Here is a 9,515-nt window from a genome sequence, read left to right as displayed (position 1 = left end):
AATTCTATCTTCCCTCTTGGTATATGTTGATGTGTTTTTCAGGGTAGCTGTGTTTGTTATTAACATGAGGGTCAGTCATCCCCCCGAGAGTCACAGGAGAATATCGATTACCTTGAGTACACGCAGCAAGTCCGGTGTCTCCTGGCAGGAGTGCACTCACTGCACACGCTAGGCACAGCGTTTGGTGAGGGAGAGAGGTGAGAGGCACAGGCTGTGGATGCTGTGATCGGTGGTGCTGAGAGCCTTTGTTGCCGTACAGGATAGCTCCTGTGTCTGTCGTATCAGGACTTCAGTTGATGGACTGGAAGTGTTTATGCTGCTGCCTGTGTCAAGAGAACTTATATGCAACATACATAATAATTATACATATTTGTATTTATTTCTGTTTTAGCAAGGGAGGATACACTAAATGTATTGCAAAATTACTGCTTGTCTTCACATATATATATATGTATTTTAAAATACATTAAAAAAATGTTGCACGAAATGTGACTGCAGGTGAAGAAAAAAGGTTGACTTTGTTCGTTGTTTTCACTCTTCTGAAGATATTGTGAAGAGATCTGAAAGAAATACGGTCTGTACTGCTGTCATCCACCAAGAAGCTGTAGATTTCACTGCAACACTTGGGTTAAAATCAAGAATTGTACGTGCTTCTTCAATAAGGAAAATACTATTAATTCTTAAAGAATTGTTAATTTTAGAAAGTCATGATTTCTTCTGGAACTCACATTTAGTAAAAGCTGGTAAAGTACACAAGGAAGGACTTTTTCCAAATGATTCAGTGTTGCCTTTGACATAAATGGGAGGCTCATGGCTGCAATCTGAGCAAGAGTGCCTAGCAGGGAGTGAGTAACACTGCGGGGAGAAGTTACTCTGGTAGTAACATGGTGAGCCTGTAACAGGGAAGGTCATTTAGCTTTAGTCTCTGCCAGCATCAGAATGGGCAGCACTATCTTCTATTCACAATGTCTCCAAGGGACATCGACTTGTCTTCCCTAGTATCCTTGGTGTATAAATCAAGTTGCCATGACAATTTGTCTGAATAGATTAGTTAGGGAGGGACAAATAAGAACCACATCTCTTGCTTTTTTAGTATTACTGTGTGTGATGGCTAACTCGTTAACTTTGTGAAATGACTGATTTTTCAGCTCCTCGTCTGCCTGTAAATCACATGCTCTTGTGAAGATATCCAAGCAGTCTCCTCTGGTTCTGTTAGTAATCATGCACTTGTTTGGACGTCTACTTTCAAGGGAAATACTTTGCATTGGGAAATTTTGTATCAGTTCTTTGCTCCTGCATAAATTTTGAAAGGTAATTTGTGTCATTAAACCATTTTCTTGTATGATGTGATGCTTGGAACAGGGTCGTTTCAAGAATCTACATGATATTATGGAGAGGCCTGAGCACTGACAGCAGAGGGGAGGGAAAATGTAATAATACTTATCAAGAAAGGCCCAGCTGTAAACAGAGATCATGACTATCGAGGGAATTCTAAACACTGTTGAAAAATACACCACCACTGCTGCCACCATTTTTTGAGTAAGCACCCATTGGCAGTGGAAAAACGGTGGTTTAAGCTTTATTTCAGTAAGTCTCTCGAATGTAGGACTACACTGCCTATTTAAATTAATTGATTTTGCAGTAGAGCTTCAGTTGGCCTGAGAAGACAAGTGTCAATACTAGTAACAGTAAAGTAAAAGTAGCAAGTGTCCAAAATACAGGATGATTAAAAAGGAATTTGTCAGTTTAAAATTTTTCTATACTGCATGGATACCAGTTGCCTTACTGAAGTACTAGTTGAAAGGGCTTTTTTTAAAAATAGTTCTTTTCTGGAGTGTTTTTGCTGTAACCATTTGGAAAATCTTACCTGATCAAGCATAGCTTACTTTTTTCTCCTTTTGAAATTTGTCTCTTCGCTGGGACAAATTTTATGCAGAAAATTGAGGTGGCAATACCAATGCTTAAATGGAATACAGATTTTTTAACTGAAATTGTTCTCTTCAGCCTTTTAGTACATGTTTGAATTGGTTCATATTCCTAATGCCTTTGAAAGTTAATTAATTTTAAGCTATGCATTTTTATTTCTTTCGAAACTTTTCTCGGTGGGCTATCATTCTGTAGTTTGTTTGCCTGCTGTTAAGGGAGCCAGGAGTCTCTCTCCCCACCCCCTGCCTTTTTTTCCCCCTCTGTCAGTCCTTGTGGTGCCCTGGAGCACATCACTAGGCCGTGTACTTTCCAGCCTCAACTTACAGGAGCTAGTAGCGTAGGATGTATAGAGTTTTTGCTGTAAAATTATTTGGTCTCTCTAAAACACTCCGAGGAGTGACCTTTTCTCAAAAATCTGTCCAGCCTTTTTTGTTGTTGATATGGGTATTTGAAGACTGCGCCAAAAAGAAAAAAAAACATGGCAGGGGCACAAGAACTGTCACTATTGCCTTGGTATTTTATACCTTATTTCAGATGAAACTTCAAAGTAGTCTTTAGTTGTATTTGCATGAGGTTAAAGACAATTTCATTCAGTGCTGTTAGTACCAAGACCAAAGATGCCCGGTTACACTGTATGTACCGAATCCCAGGGAATAATGCAGAGTGCTTTTAAGCAGTTTGAGTGGTGACAGCTGTGATAATCGGGAGCATGTACCCAGTATATTCTGCTCACCCTGCTGGTCAGCCTGGCACAGCTGACACTGAAATAAAGCTGCTCATGTCTGCAGTACTGCTGCAACTGGTTGTATGTGGGGTGGATAGATAAAGTGTGCCCAGCTGATGAGCGATAAGGTTTTGGTGAATAAAAGAACAGTAGGAAAAAGCCAGAAGTTCTACATATAGGACCTTCGATAGAAGTGCAAATGTAGGGAGACTATACTCCTTTCATCTCGGGCAGTACAAGTGGTTTGGGGTTATACTGTGAGCTTCGTGCTGTGAAAATCATTGAACTGGTCTGAACCAGAAACCATTCCCCTTTAGAAATTGTTTCCTTCAACTATGTTTTGTGGCTTACAGTGTGGCACCCTATGCACTCGTAGTTAACAGCAGAATGAAGATGGTAAGAAATGTTCATTGAGCAGAGAAAATGCCAGAAGTATGAGAATTCTGGGTGAATTGGAGGAGGAAATGGAGGGGGAAAAGCAGCCTCACACGCAAAACTAAAAGAGCATAGGGGATGAATTTTCATTGCTGCAAGACAATACAACAAACCAAAAGCTAAGCTTATGGCTGCAGAGCTGTAAACTGTGGCATGAGGTTGGGTTATGGTAAAAGACTAGGACTGTAGTTTTTCTTTCTGTCACTGTCACCTATTCTTTCACCAACATGGAGTTGGCCTCATCTCAGAATGGGGCTGCTCTGTGGTTGTGAAAACTTCTGTTTGTCTGGCTGTTGTACTTCACGTTACTCTCTTTCTGAGCCCACAGAAGCAACCTCTGTAAGTTTGGCGTACTCTCAGAAAAAAGCTAAGACAAAACATATTGACTAGGCACTGGAAAATCATGTTAGAAAATTTCATGTGGATGAAAGAAAGAATTAACTTTCTCTTCTCTTTCCTTTATTCAGAGCAAATTGAGGAGTGACTCCAAATGGCTGAATTACACAAGACATAGGAGAATCTATATCCAGACACCAGTGTCCTATGTCAGAGTACAAGTTTGTCCATCTAGTATAAAGTTTTTACATAGCTATCCCTTGCGGCTTGTGTTTCCTACAGTAGTATGTGTTTTAAGTATTCATGTTTACAATACGGCAGAAATTTGAAAACTTACTGTGATTACCTACTGCATATTGGTTATGTTGTGAGATGAGCAATGAGAAAGTCGAATCGTAACTGCACAGCCTTAGTGCAGAGGAATGGGGTTGCATGGGTGTCTCTGAGGGCATGATTTCTTCTGCAGTATCTTCATTACTGGTAACATTTGGAAGATATCATTCAAGAAAAGATAATCTTTTCCTTCTCAAACCATTATCTGTTACAGTGTCACTAAAAGATGATAAACATAGTCTTGTATGGACTCTTCAAAGCAGGATCTTACTTTAAATCAAGTAAGTGTTTCTGTCAGTAGAGCATTTTATGATTTTCTGCAGGAAAAACAAGCAAGCATGAAAAAAGCATTACTGTCTAAAGACCTGCTGTCTCCACCATGGGGAACCATTTGATCTGTACTTATAGGGAAAACTGTGGTTCAATTGACCTTGAAGAGAGTTTTTATAATAGTACAGGGAAAATGTACCACAGCAGCCTATTGATAAAAAGTACATAGCCTCTATAGACGTTTACCAAATTTGCACAGCATTATCAGTTTTACGTTTTTCTCTGATGTTCAGCACTAGAATATTACCATGTTTTAGTTAACTGGCATATAGCATGATTATGATTATGATTCTCCCCGCCATGACGTATGTCTTTAGATGATAGAAGTACAGGATGTAGTATAGAAATTTATTTCCTAGGTTAAAATAGTGCTAAAGTTACAAATCCACTCAAAGGAAGGAAATCAATCTCACTGAGAAGTAAGGATGTGCCAAAATTAAAGCTGCCTATCTTATGTTTATATGAAAATGAATGCATGGAAAGATTTACTTTCTGTGACTACATGCATTTTGGGTTTTGTTAGTGGGGTTTATTTCCCCCTGGTAGTTACCAAGCAGATGCTTAGTGTTTTGCTTCCTAGTGTCTCTATAAGTAGGAAAGCAGTACAAAAACTTGAGTTTTAATATGCTCCTAAGTCTGAAAAGAGAAGTTTTCACTTTGCAAAAGTAAATAAAGTAGCAGAACTGTCCCTGGAACAAAATGGACATTTGAAGCAGGATGACAAGGTATAGAGTCAAATGAATTTGCTGTAATAAAACTGACTGGATCTGAGTGGCTCTAGTGCCTGTTTCAGAGTCTGTCTCCATGCAGTGGCCCTGTGACCTAAATGCTTATGGATAATTTTAGGTTGACTATATAGCTACAGTCCATGTGATTAAGCATTGCTTTCAACAAATTTTTGTTACAGAAGTCAGTGCAGATTCTAATGCGTTGTTAGTGGGCTCTAGTTCTATCCCTCTTCATTTGATGGAAGGAGAGGACATATACCGCTTACTTCTATGGGACCAAAGAAATCCAAATGAATGCTGTCAACGAAGGCTGCCTGGAGTTGGTTAACAGGCATTACAATCGGTCTGAAAGTGTTAAAAAGGTGAAGTTCTACAAGGTAAATGTGGTGGCTTATATGAATGCAGATCCACTATTTTTGTCTATTCCTTTCTTGGTTAACTTGCTTATTGTGATGTTTAGAATGCTTTGAGTCCAAGCATATACGCTAGCTGGCATGTGTATGTGTCAAGTAACTGTTCAGTCAGATGAATGCAAGAGTAGTTACCTTGTCTTTCCTTATTTCATGGCATGATGGGAGTTCTCTAACTCTTTTCGTGGTGTGTACCTACAGATAATATCCCTCCCCTGGTTTTCTTCCCAGCATGGGCAAAAAGTGGTACTCAGCATCACTGTGTTTCTTTCACAGCTTTTATATAGAAAGGTATATTGGATGGGGGAGGAAGAAAAGAAAAAAAAAAAAACACCGAAACTACTGACTGGTACCAAAGCCACACATTTGGAACTAATTAAGATAATTTGTGTCACATTGCATATAATATGCAAGCTGCAATATGTCTTCCTCCTGATTTATTTTCTCCTGTTTTAAATGTATATACATGAGACCTCTACTACGATTTCTGACTGTAAAGACAGGGCACAATCTCTTTGTGATCATCACAGTAATCTTTGTTTCACAGACAGATCTCTGATAATCTGTTACGAACTCAAAGGAAGCAGGAGTGGTCAGTGTCTTGTGGGATCAAGAAATGGGGAAGAAACATATTCTATGAGGAGACACATGCTAGATATGAAAAGCAAACACTGAGCTTCTTTGGATATCTGTTCAGGAGAGAAGGTGAAAGAAGTATGGAAGAGGTGAAAGAAGGAGGGAGGAACAGCTTGAGGTCTGGACCCTTAAGAACATGGCTGGTTACTCTTCTAAAAAATACAGTTGATAAACATCCATTGTTTCTCCACATGTTAAAGCATCTTTTAAGTATTTTAAAAGATGATAAAATATTTTTGAAGATTTTAATGATAAATCATTGAGGGGAGGTAAGAACGTCACCGAAAGAGTTATACACAGGAGTGAATCTGGAAATTCTGATTTGAAACTGTGAGATTCTTGTATACCAAGCAAATGCAGTTTGCACTATGTGAAGGGATGGAGACAACTCTAAAATCTAGCTTCATCTTTCCTGCCAGATTCTGAGTAGTGCAGTATTTTGAGTGTTGCAAGCTCACAATTTTATCTGCTGGAAGGAAGGGTAGTGCACCAAATTTTATTTAGCTGTACATTTTGCACATGCAAATTTGGCTCATTGGTATTTAAAGCTCCAATTAAAGTGTGTGTCTTGTGAGCAGAGCAGTTAAAATGTGATTTGCCATGCTTGTGCATATATGCACAATCTTAGTAAGGTGCATCATTACATCATATCACTTAATTTACATATCTACAGAGTATATCCTCTGTAAGAACATCTGTCTTAATTGAGAAATATTTATCCTGTGATTCATTCAAAGCTTTGGTTGCCATCAAATGCAGCAAAATAATCAAAACTGTAATCTTTTTTTTTTTTATTATTGCAACAACCTGATCACGTTATGCTTATTTGTGCTAGAATCAGAGGCAGAAAGACTTGCATTAATGGAAGAATCCTACCCTTAATTACACAATTACCGTAAAGAAAGAAGCTGTAGCTCCGTCTGACAGGCCTGAGGTGAGGGCTTCCAGGTGGTGCCAGGAGTGATCACCACAGTGTTTTACTACACTTGGAAATGTTGGAAGAAGTGTCAAGAGATGAGACAACACTTGTTGTAAGGTTTTCAGGATCTTTTTATTTAATTTTGCAATTCGATGGAATTCATACTTTTAGGGTACAACAAGTGTATTACTGATTTTATTACATAAAGAAAGGGCATATTGTAAACCTAGAATGCAAAAGAAGAAGCGATAGTGAAGCAAATTCTTGACTGATACACACTATAAGAAACCTGTTAGGTTGGCTTCTGTGCTGTGGTTAAATCAGGGTTGTATTTGTCTCCTTGTGCACGTATTCTTTTTCTCATTGCTTTCAGGTTTTGTTGGGTGAAAGTCTGCTGATCCTGTCATCCCAGGAATATTTTGAAAGAAAAAACTTAGAATTAATTAAAGGTATAATTGGAAGAATGAAACTACCTGAAATAATGCAAAAGCAGAAAATGTAGTGTATTGCATCTCACGGGGAATCAAAAGAGACAGTTCTGACTGAAAAAGCAATGCAGACGGATGACAATCAGGCAGGTGTTACTCAACACTTTTTTTGGAACTGGCACATCATCAAAAGAAAAGTATAACTGGAATTCACTCTAACAGAGAATCAGTCTCAAACATTTCAGATGAGCAGGATCTGTTTGATGTGTCATCTTCATTCCTCAAGCATAAATCTGCCATTGAATGTGACAAAGAACTGCAGCTTCTTAACCAGTGATACAGACAGGATGAAAATGTTTCAGGTATTTACAGACCGCAGCCTACCAGGTTCGTGTGGAGTTCCTTCTGTTCAGAAGTTGTTTGGTAAAGGAATAAACATGGTTTTCCTTCCAGTCTGTTAAAGAGATGAATTTATTCCTCACGAATCTGAAAGTGGTTCACTTCTTTAATCACTGGAAATTCTATGACTAAGCACTTGCATGAAAGAAATACTAAGTCTGAAGAGTTTCCTTCAACATTCTATCCCTCAAATGAATAGTATATTTATTTAAATGAGCAGCAGTGCTCTTCTCATTATAAGTGCAGCATTAGAAGGTATCATCTGAAGGAAGATTTCCGCTGAATCTTTATTAATGATGCCGGTAATACTATCATCAATAGGCATATGAGATTTTATCCCCATCTTAGAGATGGAGTAACTGAGCCCAGCTGAGATATACAGTTACTAAAGCAGAGGTATAAGTAAAGACTCCAGCCTGTATCTGTCCATCTGCCAAACTGTGCAGCAAATTGGTAGGCTAGAGCTGCACCTACCTGCAGTAATGGTGTTCTTTTATCATGCTTTATGATTAGAGCAGCTTCTTAATTTTCCAGTATGTTCTCACAGCTTGTCTTTTACTCATCTCAATAGCACATTTTACAGGGATATTTTCAGCAGTGATCCTGCACAGAGGCAGCAAGCTAAGAGCAAATGGCTGAGCTTTTCCCAGAAACTACGTAAGATATTTCAAAAGTATGCTCCGCTTGCTCTCGGGGAGGAAGCATCCACTGAGCTTGAAACAGGTGAGACTAGAAACCCAAACCGAAGAGAAGGGCACTCAGCTGGAATGATCAGCAATACATTATTTCCTAAAAGAAGGAGTTTCAGTAATAAAATTAGTTTCAATAATAAAAATCAAAATAATAACAGTGAAAATAATATTAGTTTCAGTAATAAAATAAGTTAAAGGAGTTAGAGACATCACCAGTTTTGGTACTCCTCAGCATCTTGCGGTAGGACAAGCAGTACTTAAGTAAGTGTGTTACTGCTGTAATAAATATGTAAAATAGACAGAACTTCAAAGACATTACTTCTCAGTAACCCTAAATGCCTTTTCCTGTTCGATGTACTGGTTAGTCCACTCAAACACATGTAACCTCCTCCTACATCTACAGGCAACTCTTCAGGCTCTACTAGAGGAGCAAAAAGCCTAGAGTTTGGCCAAAAAAAATAAACCACATGCTGTGAATTTCTGTTTAACTGCAGAGAATAAAATGACTACTGCAGAATAAGCTTAATAATGCAATAACAATTTAACACACATTTCATGTGCTTTTTTACAATTTTTAAAAAAATTGTTTTTCTGGTTTTCATATGAAGAACAAAGGAGAATCAAATGTTTTCTCAGAGGTTCAAAGTGGTTGTGCATCAGAACTAAGAAAGTCATTTAGTAGTACTTTCTGCCAGCCTTTCCACAGTACAATTAACAGTTAAATCATTTAGAGAGATTATAAAGCTATTAGCCTTCAATCCACCAAAGTAAGTTGCTCCTCCTGGAATATCTTTGGGGTTATTTATGTATTTGAAGACTACCCCTGTTGGTTACCGGTTAATCTGAGTTAAATCAGTTTAGTTCTTAATCAGTCCTCGTGGCAATTTCCCCATTAATCAAAGCGGTTTGCTGATGTTCTTGGCCTGCCCTCCACTTTGTTGATGCCTTTCCCTACCCTAGTGTTTTATAAGTAAACTGCAAGTTCATATGCCAGAGCCACAATTGGTCACAAATTATTGATGCCCTGTTCCATAAAAAGAACAAATATTTGAGTTTAGCACCTGGAATGACACAGGTCTTTTCTTGTGTCCATAATAATGTTGTGATGTAGATATTTCCACGCTCTTTCGATTTCACTCTTTCACAGCATGATTATTTTGTAACTTTTCTCCATTACTTAACATGTTTTCCTGTTCTTTTACCCTGCCCAGACCAGTTA

The 9,515-nt window shown here is 38.3% G+C and overlaps 1 protein-coding gene across 9 annotated transcripts in view; it reads left to right on the top strand.

The window, feature by feature from the left end:
- Positions 1-8: 8 nt before the first annotated feature.
- The window catches only part of LOC308060547 (uncharacterized protein), a 30,257-nt gene continuing 20,750 nt past the window's right edge, over positions 9-9,515 (top strand). For all 9 annotated transcript variants that reach the window (XR_013926773.1, XR_013926774.1, XR_013926775.1 and 6 more), the window contains exon 1: positions 9-8,327. The gene's annotated coding sequence lies outside the window, so the exon portion shown is untranslated. The remainder of the gene's footprint in view (positions 8,328-9,515) is intronic.

Source organism: Falco punctatus (genome assembly GCF_963210335.1).
Source record: "Falco punctatus genome assembly, chromosome: 1".
Taxonomy (NCBI): domain Eukaryota; kingdom Metazoa; phylum Chordata; class Aves; order Falconiformes; family Falconidae; genus Falco; species Falco punctatus.
The sequence above is the reverse complement of the archived record's forward strand: the minus strand, read 5'-3'. Positions and strand labels throughout refer to the sequence as shown.